The following is a 12,515-nucleotide window of genomic DNA, read 5'->3' as shown; positions in this document are numbered from 1 at the left end:
ACAGTTGTTTGTAAGGGCTTGTTTACACTCTGAAACAATAAAGTTCATATTTTTGTTTACACTACTGGAGCAGCGAGACATCAAGGTTACAGTAGGCATGTCGTCTGTAACAACAGAATTCAGACCTCTGCTTCATGAATGTCATTTTTTGTATTTCCATTTTGATTTGTTTGGCATCATCATGTGAGACAGACAGACTGGGTTCGACCTCTGTCGAGGGCAAGGGAGGTCAGGGGTGGTGACATGACCATTGCTGACCCACCCACAGATGGGAGTCTGGTCGCGATATATACATATATATACATATTGGTGATCACAGTCCTTGTGTATATCGTCCCACACCTCCTCATACAAAACTACCACATATTCTACCATGGCTTTGTCTCACGGCAACAGGTGTGTGCAACATCTTGTGTTCGGTGATCAATGTACTCTGTCACAAGAAACTTCAGAATCACAAACTTTCACTCAAAGCCTCCTTCTGTTACGTTACGTGTGATTGAGTTCAAGATCCTTATCTCTGGTGTTAAGTACTTATCAACTCTTTACTTTGATATACCATTGATACGTAACATATGTATCCTTTGCCTCTTAGTGTCCATGTCGTATGGTTTACAGTTTCCTTTTTTGACACCAGAGATCTTGGCATGCAATGCTCGAGCAATAGATAAAGGTAGATTCATTGCTATTCCTCTCAGCAACTTGTTCATGAAGTTTATAAAGGTTGTGTAGTGAGTCACTGTCGTGAGGATCATAGATTAGAAGTTTCTGTGAGGCTCATAATGAGTCTGTGTGAGTTGCCATCAGGCCATAGAGTATTATCTGAGCGAAGTGAGAGTCAGTCAGGCCCACTCAATCGCTCCTCATGACCAGAGACAAGTCTGACCTAATGACTTCATACAGAGGACCTCATGACTTCATACAGAGGACCTCATGACTTCATACAGAGGACCTCATGACTTCATACAGAGGACCTCATGACTTCATACAGGGGACCTCATGACTTCATACTGAGGTCATCACACGATGACCCAAACATTCATCAAAACTGACGTCTGTCACTTTAAGAAAGAACATAAATACTTTATTTCTCACAAATCAATAATATTTAACCTCTGGCTAAAGAGACGATATGGAATTCACTAGATCAAGAAACCTGAAAATGATATCCAGTATTCATTCATCTGAGACTTGCCCTGAATGCTGGAGTGGTTAAATTAGGTTGCTGCAGAGGTGAGCAATGGAGCGAAACAGGTCCTGGGCGTCTCAGGTCCCAGACCCGCCTTTGCTACACACACCCACCCACACACACACACCAGAATGACCTTCCTTATGAAATTCGTCGTCGGGAAATCCACCACGCTCGTGTGGTTCCCTCAGTTCAGCCCCTGAGTTAAGTTCCTCATATCAAAGCACTTGAGAAACACTAATGATCCTTGAAGGACTTAGGTCGAGAGGTGTATGTATCTCCTACCAGGATATACATTTCTCTACTGTTCTGTTCTCCATCCACACGAGTGGTAGTGTAGGATACTAGTGCTGTTGTAGACTATCAGGTCTTCCTTCATTCTGTCCTTCACAAGTACAGGATGGGTTTTCTGTTTTCATTTCTTTCACCTTTGATCCACTGATGCTCTGGTTTTATTCTGTTCTGAACGCGTCACAATTAAGGTCAGCCAAGGAGATCTTTCTTCTCAATACTTCATAGATAATCCTTGATTGAAACGTTATTTGCATTTTTGAAGCGAAAATTTGTATATATTTTCTTCAAAAACTGCTTTGTCGTTTCCAGCGTAAGCGAGGTAGCGCCAGGAACAGACGAAGACATGACCTCATTCGCCCACATCCATTACGTAGATGTGATATATGATCCACCGAAACCAGAGTGCCCTACCCAGAAGCAAATCCCATAGATCTTTCCGTGGTTTCTTCTGACCGTTTTACATGCCCTGGTTCAGCCCACTGACAGCACGTCGCCCCATGTATACCACATAGCTCTAATTCACTTTATCCCTAAAACACTTTACACCCTCTTCCATGTGTAAGACCCGAACGCTCTGGCCCTCTTTCATTTCACACTGTCTTCTCGTCTTTGGCTTTCCCCTCATCCTTGTGCCCTCAACTATTGACACGTATAACCTCTTAATCATCGTATCCTCACTCATCCTCTCCATATGTCCAAACCATTGCAGTACACCTTCCTCAAATCTCTCATACATACTCCTCTCTCTTACCACACCAGTCTCTTACTCTGTCATTTCTCATTTGATCAACCCTTCTCGCACCACATACTGTCCTCAACCATCTTACTTTCTAACATCCACCCTCCTTCGTTCGTGTTTATCTATGGCCCGCGCCTCGCATCCGTCCTACACCGTCGGAACTAATTTACCGTCAAACATGCTCATGTTTTACCCTCACAGTCGGTGACCTCTGCCTTTCCGCACGCGCCTCAGCGAGTCCAGGATTACAGCCACCCCCTCACCCACCCTATGGCTCACTTCAGCTCCCATGCTTCCATGTGATGCCTCGTCCACTCACTTCCACATATCTAGAACACTCACTCCTCCTACAGGTTCTCTCCATTCAAGCTGACACTCCAACTAACCTGTCAAGTGTGTGTGTGTGTGTGTGTGTGTGTGTGTGTTCGTGCAGGGGGGTGTCGTCATTACTGACACAGGTCGGTCAGTGTGTGGCTGTGGTGTGTCGGGCTCATTGGGTGGATGTGTGTATCGTGGTGTTAAATACGATTGACCACTTCAGCCTGAATAAAGTCGATTCATAAGCATCTCTTCCCACTGCTAAACTGATATAGTATAATAAAGTGTGATGTAATATAATATTAGTATAGTAATCATATCATAATATAATATAATGTAAAATAATCTAATATAATCATAATATAATAATATAATATAAGAATATAATATGATAGGATATAGTACAATATGGTATATAATATCATACATAGTATGAATTTAATGTAATTCAATATAATCTGTGCCAAGTTTTCCCTGACGAAGGTAATGTGAGGATTATATGTACTTTCTCAAGAATAACAGAGACGTTTCCTGCTCCCGTAGCCCTAGCGTCACCCACTCACTGGTAAATGTAATTCGTTAACTGGAAAAGTTCGTGTCCTTGTACACTTACCAGAGGTCACTCGTGACGTGAGCAGGTCTTGGGGTTCACACAATACGTGGTTCTGTACGTGACCTTAACGGTGTCTGGTGTGTATGTATGTATGTACGTTATGTATGTATGTATGATACATGTACCACGTACATAGGGACACAGGTGTTCAGTTTAGCCTTTGCACTTGGGTCATGTAATGGCCAATTATTTGCATATCCCAAAACATCTGTGGGTCCATGTGCACCCGTGGCTCCAAACACCTGTACGGATGTTTCCACGTGTGCTGATCTCTCTCTCTCTCTCTCTCTCTCTCTCTCTCTCTCTCTCTCTCTCTCTCTCTCTCTCTCCCCCACACCACCCAAGGGCCAGCCGCCCACCACCAGCCTATCATTAACGAGCCCCCACTAATTAATCCACACACACACCCCACACACTCACACACACACGCACACACACCCTCCCTCCCTCACTCCCTCTTTGTCGCTCCCTCACTTTCACCTTTTTTCCACTCATTTCCTGCTCGCGGGGCGTGGCAGGACTTCCGTCGACCAGGGCGTGTAGACTTGCGCTTCTCTGGTAGACAACGTCGCGTCTGTACGAAAACTGGTCCTCACGCACGCACGCGCGTGTGCATGTGTATGTGTGTGTGTGTGTGTGTGTGTGTGTGTGTGTGTGTGTGTGTCCCACGTACCTTACGAGGGTGCCGTCCTGAACTGAGCCACGTCTCGCGGGTCTCTGTAGGTGTCAAGGGCGACTAGCTATCCACCCAGCCAGCCAACCCAGCCCAGCCCAGCCCAGCCCAGCCCAGCCCAGCCCCTCTTAATGGTGCACACACACACACACACACACACACACACACACACACACACACACACACACACGTTCTGCAGGTGTGGGAGTGTGTGTGTGTGTGTGTGTGTGTTTGCTTACACCTAAATGGAGTGACCTCCAGACATTTCCACTGCTCCATATCGAGTGGGTTGGCCTCTGTGTACGTCCAGCGCTCGATGCTCCAGCTGTTCTTGCGTCCAGCTGTTCTTGCGTCCAGCTGTTCTTGCGTCCAGCTGTGTCACCGATGCGTCATGTTACAAGGGTTTGAGTTGCGTGAATGACCACTATCCATTTTTTGTGGGTCTGGTTTCTAGATGTTGCTATCTGCTGGTATATTGGGTCTGGTTTCTAGAACCTCGCCACTTAATGGTATCATGGGTCTGTTTTCTAGAACCTCGCCACTTAAAGGTATCATGGGTCTGGTTTCTAGAACATCGCCACTTAAAGGTATTATGGGTCTGGTTTCTAGAACCTCGCCACTTAAAGGTATCATGGGTCTGGTTTCTAGAACCTCGCCACTTAAAGGTATCATGGGTCTGGTTTCTAGAACATCGCCACTTAAAGGTATCATGGGTCTGGTTTCTAGATGTTGCTGTCTGCTGGTATATTGGGTCTGGTTTCTAGAGCATCGCCACTTAATGGTATCATGGGTTTGGTTTCTAGAACATCACCACTTAAAGGCATCATAGGTCTGGTTTCTAGATGTCGCCATCTGTGGGTATATTGGGTCTGGTTTCTAGAACATCGCCATTTACGGGTATCAAGAGTCTGGTTTCTAGTCCATCGCCATCTGCCGGTATGATGGAACTAAACATGGCCACATCCGGGTATCATAAACGCGGTTTTTAAGAACCTTCATTTCCGGTCCTGCTTTCTAAACATGGCCTCTTCCGGGTCTGGTTAGGTGGGCACCCCACCTCCACCAGAGAGCCTGGAGGACCGGATGCTTCGATGGTTTCTACACGATTGACAGTGACTAGAAACCACTGGCCCTGATAACAGGAGGCTTCGATGGTTTCAACAGGATTGTCAGTGACTAGAAACCACTGGCCCTGATAGCAGGACGCTTCGATGGTTTCTATACGATTGACAGTAACTAGAAACCACTGGTCATGATAACAGGACGCTTCGATGGTTTCTACACGACTGACAGTGACTAGAAACCACTGGCCCTGATATGAGGACGCTTTGAAGGTTTCTACAAGACTGTCAGAGACTAGAAACCACTAACTCTGACACCTAGAAGCTTCGAAGGTTCCTACATGACTCTCAGTGACTAGAAACCACTAGCCCTGATAGGAGGACGCTTCGATGGTTTCTACACGACTGACAGTGACTCAAAACCACTAACTCTGACACCTAGGACACTTCGAAGGTTTCTACAGGATGGTCAGTGACTGAAACCACGCTCTTACCGTTGCTGGCTGAGTGAATCTACTGGAAAGATCGTTCTTTAACAGTGTTTGAAGTCTTTAGATAACAAGGTTTCACTAGTTCTGCGACCTGGATCAGGTTGGGTTGTGTTGTGATCTAGAATTTGGGTCAGACTGGGTCGGTGAGACCTATGACCTGGGTCGGACTGGGTTGGTGTGGCCGAGGATCTAGGTCAGACTGGTCGGTGTGACCTAGAACTTCGGTCAAATTGGGTCGGTGTGATCAGACTGACTTATGTGACTTAGGACCTGGGTCAAGCTAGATTGGTATGACCTAAGACCTGGGTCAGGCTAGGTTAGTGTGACTTAGGACTTGGGTTAGACTGACTGGTGTGACCTAGGACCTGGGTCAGGCTAGGTTAGTGTGACCTAGGACTTGGGTTAGACTGACTGGTGTGACCTAGGACCTAGGTCAGGTTAGGTTAGTGTGACCTAGAACCTGGATCAGGCTAGATTAGTGTGACCTAGGACCTGGACCAGAATAGGTTAATGTGATCTAGAACCTAGGTCAAGCTAGGTTGGTGTGACTTATGACTTGGGTCAGACTGAAACCCTGTCAGTCGACTTCGTCTGTTCCAGCAGACGTGACTCAAGTCACTCTAGAATTGACGGCTTTTATTTGAGAACCAGAGAGGCGATGCTTCCCATCTATGGCCACAACCTCGCCCTAAGTCACTAAGTCGGGATATCTGAGGTGATTTAAGTCACTAAGTCGCGACATTTGAAGTAATCTAAATAATCATCACCAATTCTTCACCAGTTCCAGTACGCCACCATCGCTCGTTACATGCCTGCATTCCAGTATCCCACTGGAGATAGTGGCTCTCACCTTCAAGCATCCACTTTGGCTTAAAAACCACTGTGGTGGATGGTCATCACGTCCAGGACTGACCTAGAAAGCTGTGTTGTCCTGCTGGGGGAGAGAGTGGGAGGGCGTGGCGCAACACGCCAGACCTTCATGGGTCACGTAGCTGCAACGCCAGAAACACATACCTTACTTACTGGGTCATGAACATAAGATTCCAGTGGAAATGCCCTTTTTTTTTCAGTGAGGTTTAGGTGAAGCTGGTGGATCTGCCGGTGTGCCAGAGTGGGACACTATTGGTCAGAATATATGTGTCGGAGGTGGAGGGAACGAGAAGAGGGAGACCAAATTGGAGGTGGAAAGATGGAGTGAAAAAGATTTTGTGTGATCGGGGCCTGAACATGCAGGAGGGTGAAAGGAGGGCAAGGAATAGAGTGAATTGGAGCGATGTGGTATACCGGGGTTGACGTGCTGTCAGTGGATTGAATCAGGGCATGTGAAGCGTCTGGGGTAAACCATGGAAAGCTGTGTAGGTATGTATATTTGCGTGTGTGGACGTATGTATATACATGTGTATGGGGGTGGGTTGGGCCATTTCTTTCGTCTGTTTCCTTGCGCTACCTCGCAAACGCGGGAGACAGCGACAAAGCAAAAAAAAAAAAAAAAAAAAGTCTCATGAAGTGGTGGATGTCCCAAAGGAACGGTGTCCTATGGGGATGGTGTCCTAATGATATAGTGTCCTTTTGGGATGATATTCTACTGGGATGGTGTCCAAGTGGTGAGGTGTCCCAGTGGCATGGTGTTCTGATAAGATGGTGTCCTAGTGGGATGGTTTTCTAGTGGGATGGTGTCCCTTCTTCCACAGTGGGACTCTTTTATTTTTCACAGTGACCAACATAACACGGTCGAAACATGCCTCAAGTGTGGCCATCTCGGCTGAAAGAAATATTTCTAGAGGAAGAGAAAAGACTAACCCAGGCTGATCAGGTGTTCGTGGTCTTATTGAAGGGAAGAAGGAGGTAGTATAACGGTCAATCCTCGAGTGGTCGGTCACCGCAAAAAAAACGGTAGGAAGCAGCAACCATACTCGTGCCTCTGACTCGAACCAAGTCTTAGGAGACTCACGAGGACAATGGCCAAATGAAAAAAAATAGGCCTGTAGAACAGAGAGAAGATCGGAACAACGCGCCGTACAAGGAGGGATGGTTGAAGAGAGGTGGTAGCAGAATCACTGAGAATTAAGACTTCTGAGTCCACTCTTGCTGGCGATGATGATGGGAGAGCTTTCTTAGATGAACGATCAGTGCTCCATATTGTGGAGAATCAAGACCATGTAGAGAGGATACACCTGCTCATAAGGAAAGTAATTAAGGCACCTTTACAGCTTTTATGGCTGGTGGGAATCAGACTTTGTGATGTGGTTTATGTGGGGTTTGCAGGGTAGAGTAGGGGATATGGTCAAGCCCAACCTGTTTACGTTATCATACGGTGGATCTGAGGTGCTTTGAAACTGAGCGGAGGAAGACGAGTAACTGTTACACAGGGATAAAGGGAGATATTGTGTCTTGGCACTAGGAAAGTTACCTCTGTTGCTGCTTCCTCAACTGTGAGGTGCTGAGCTGGTCTGACGTGAGAGAAGAAATGCGAGCAGTAAGAGACTGAGTGATCCTAGGAGGAGGGGAGGGAGTGTGAACTGGTGTGTGTGTGTGTGTGTGTGTGTGTGTGTGTGTGTGTGTGTGTGTGTGTGTGTGTGTGTGTGTGTGTGTGCAAAGTGGTGTCATTCGTACAAGAGAGAGTAATGTTAGAAGTAGGGGAGAGAGAGAGAGAGAGAGAGAGAGAGAGAGAGAGAGAGAGAGAGAGAGAGAGAGAGAGAGAGAGAGAGAGAGAGAGAGAGAGAGAGAGAGAGAGAGAGAGAGAGAGAGAGGTAGTGCAGGTGGTAGAACAGAACCCCTTGAGGAACGCCACTGTTGATAGAACAGGAGGGGAAGAGTCTACAATGGAACGTCCAGAGAGGACACTAGGCATAAGAGAACACAGAGAAACAGTGAAACCAAAGGAAGGGAGTTGAGAAAGCCAAGACTTATGCCACACCCTGTCCAATGCTGTGGAGATGACCAAGGCTACGAGAAAGGTCTTACCAAAATCCATAAGGGAAGGGGACCAAAGTGAGTCACTTAGGAGAGAAGATCCCATTGCACCACCTACCTCCGTGGAATCCACAGTGATGATGTAAAAGAAGGGAATTGGATTCCAAGTGTTTGAGAAAGTGAGGGTTAAGATAGGTTCAAAGACTTTGTAGTGACCGTATTATAAATGTGGTCTGAATAAGGTGTTGTACAGAGTGATGCTTGGGTATTTGTTTGATAGGATGTACATAGATATTTCGACCTATGAAACCAGACATTTTCTTTACTCTGTCATATACATATAAAGTGGTAGTTTGCAGTTTTATTCAGACAATTACTGATTACTCACTTGTTTTTCTTGTATTTCTGAAAATGGCTGAACAAATACGATTCATTCGTTTCTTATCATTTCAGTCACCGTTGAACGTCACTCTATTACACCAGCCATGACACTAAAACGATTCACATTGCACACCGTTCATCCACAATGCATTATCTGGGCTCTAGCCTGGCTGGGGGGAAGTGTGTGTGTGTGACCTGTGTGTGTGTGACCTGTGTGGTGTGACCTGTGTGGTGTGACCAATAAGTCATATGCAAAGCAGGGGAGCTGGCCTAGCTGATTATTCATTGGCTTCAAATCTAGACCAGCGGTGCTGGCTGGCCACAGATCACACCACTAACATTTGGTGACCATATTAGTGGAACACTATCTCTGTACACGTCAGAGAAACTAACACATTGTTACTACTACGATAATAATGATAAAAATGATAACAACAATAGCAAAAACAATGATAATTATGATGATAATAATGATAATGGTAATAATGATAATAATGATAATAATAATAATAATGATAATAATGATAACAATAATAATAATAATAATAATAATAATAATAATAATAATGATAATAATAATAATGATAATAGTAATAATAATGATGATAATAATAATAATAATGATAATAATAATAATAATAATAATAATGATAATAATAGTAATAATAATAATAATAATAATAATAATAATAATAATAATAATAATAATAAATGAATGTAGGTTTGCGGCAGGGGTGTGTGATGTCTCCATGGTTGTTTAATTTGTTTATGGATGGGGTTGTTAGGAAGGTGAATGCAAGAGTTTTGGAAAGAGGGGCAAGTATGAAGTATGTTGGGGATGAGAGAGCTTGGGAAGTGAGTCAGTTGTTGTTCGCTGATGATACAGCGCTGGTGGCTGATTCATGTGAGAAACTGCAGAAGCTGGTGACTGAGTTTGGTAAAGTGTGTGAAAGAAGAAAGTTAAGAGTAAATGTGAATAAGAGCAAGGTTATTAGGTACAGTAGGGTTGAGGGTCAAGTCAATTGGGAGGTGAGTTTAAATGGAGAAAAACTGGAGGAAGTGAAGTGTTTTAGATATCTGGGAGTGGATCTGGCAGCGGATGGAACCATGGAAGCGGAAGTGAATCATAGGGTGGGGGAGGGGGCGAAAATTCTGGGAGCCTTGAAGAATATGTGGAAGTCGAGAACATTATCTCGGAAAGCAAAAATGGGTATGTTTGAAGGAATAGTGGTTCCAACAATGTTGTATGGTTGCGAGGCGTGGGCTATGGATAGAGTTGTGCGCAGGAGGATGGATGTGCTGGAAATGAGATGTTTGAGGACAATGTGTGGTGTGAGGTGGTTTGATCGAGTAAGTAAGGTAAGGGTAAGAGAGATGTGTGGAAATAAAAAGAGCGTGGTTGAGAGAGCAGAAGACGGTGTTTTGAAATGGTTTGGGCACATGGAGAGAATGAGTGAGGAAAGATTGACCAAGAGGATATATGTGTCGGAGGTGGAGGGAACGAGGAGAAGAGGGAGACCAAATTGGAGGTGGAAAGATGGAGTGAAAAAGATTTTGTGTGATCGGGGCCTGAACATGCAGGAGGGTGAAAGGAGGGCAAGGAATAGAGTGAATTGGAGCGATGTGGTATACCGGGGCTGACGTGCTGTCAGTGGATTGAATCAAGGCATGTGAAGCGTCTGGTGTAAACCATGGAAAGCTGTGAAGGTATGTATATTTGCGTGTGTGGCACGTATGTATATACATGTGTATGGGGGTGGGTTGGGCCATTTCTTTCGTCTGTTTCCTTGCGCTACCTCGCAAACGGCGGGAGACAGCGACAAAGCAAAAAAAAAAAAAAAAAAAAATAATAATAATGATAATAATAATAATAATAATAATAATAATAATAATAATAATAATGATGATAATAATGATAATAATAATAATAATAATAATAATAATAATAATAATAATAATAATAATAATGATAATAATAATGATAATAATAGTAATGATAATAATGATAGTAATAATGATAATAATAATAATGGTAATGATAACAATAATAATGATAATAATAATAATAATAATAATAATAATAATAATAATAATAATAATAATAATAATAATAATAATAATAATAATAATGATAATAATAATAATAATTATATAATCATAATAATCCGTGCTTGAAACAGTTAATGTCTCGTGTGATGTTAATGTCTCGTGTGATGCTAATGTCTCGTGTGATGTTAATGTCTCGTGTGATGTTAATGTCTCGTGTGATGCTAATGTCTCGTGTGATGCTAATGTCTCGTGTGATGTTAATGTCTCGTGTGATGCTAATGTCTCGTGTGATGTTAATGCTTCACCTAAGTTTGTCTCGTCATCATCTGACATTTTCCAGCCACAGTTTCCTTACGGATGGTGATGTGTGGCCACCACCACACACTGACCACACACTGGCTGATACCCACACTCCTCCCATCACCAGGGGTGAGCATGGTGGAGCTTCTCGTCTGCCTCGTCCATCTAGTTATGTTACATCTGGTTACCATCACCACTGGGGAATAACATTGTGATGTGGCTATAGGGAAGGAAGGTGCCTCTGAAAGGCAATATGGTCGTAACTCTCCCTCACTAACTCCACACATGCAACCTTGACATCTAACGTACCCTGTCACAACTTTCACTCGTAGACAACAAGTTTAGAACACACTATAACCCCCCATCGCCATGGGCACAACCAGGCCACTTTTAGACGTAGACAAATTATTCTTGTCCTCAATGGTGAATTGCTAACTGACACTTTGGTTGAGGTACTTAAAAAGAGCATATTCTGAACATGGTACTTCCAGACATGCTACTGGAGGGAGAGTATTTTCCATTTTCATTCTTGACTCGAATTTGTAAGGGTTCGAGTCTTACGTGAAAGGTCAGGTCACAGTAACGTTATCTTCCGTCTGTTCACCAGACGAAACTGATAGCATTGATAAAGCATTGGGTTCGACCACCAGCGTCCCCTCAGGCCAATCGAGCAAACTCGTAAAGGAGCGTCTATGTCATCCTCCACGACCCCACTTACTTTTATTCTAGGGGAGTCATGGCGCGGGGGGGGGGGGATCATATGGCTAATGGCCGTCCGTTTTGATACCAGACAAACAAAATTAGTTGACTAACCATCTTGTAAAAGATGTTCCATTGTTATATGGGGAACTGTAGAACATTGAGTCAGCAGGTCTGTGGGTTTGGATGGTTGTCATAATACAGGAGGAGGAGGAGGAGGAGAAGAAATAGGAGGTCAGACAGGGTCCAGTGGACGGGGCTGGGCCACAGGAGTTGTTCAGTGATCACTTGTCTAGTTCACCCATGCAAGTAACTTGTACTGCCGGCTGGCGAAAGCGTGGCCTGGATAACCCAGCTTGCCTGCCTGGGTTAAATCTGCGAGGGTGAGTGAGTGAGTGAGTGAGTGAGTGAGTGAGTGAGTCTGTTGATTGAGAGAATGGAGGGCCTCGGAGAACGACTCAGTCAGTCTCCAGGATTATTAGAAATACTCAGAAGGTGATCATACACGACTACCAACGCTACCACACACTTCCTTTTGCTAGACCATTAGCACCGCTACCACACCCTCAGCACGACCACTAGCACCACACACCTCCTTACGACCACCACACCGCTACCACACTCTCAGCACGACCACCAGCACCACACACCTCCTTACGACCACTAGCACCGCTACCACACCCTCAGCAGGACGACAACGGCCACCACACACCTTCCACGCGACCACCACACACTACACGACGACCAACACCATCACGCACACGCACACACATCACCCAACCATCAACACCACCA

The sequence above is a fragment of the Panulirus ornatus genome, chromosome 49 (genome assembly GCF_036320965.1).
Source record: "Panulirus ornatus isolate Po-2019 chromosome 49, ASM3632096v1, whole genome shotgun sequence".
In the NCBI taxonomy this organism is placed as follows: Eukaryota; Metazoa; Arthropoda; class Malacostraca; order Decapoda; family Palinuridae; genus Panulirus; species Panulirus ornatus.
Note: the sequence above shows the minus strand (reverse complement) of the source record.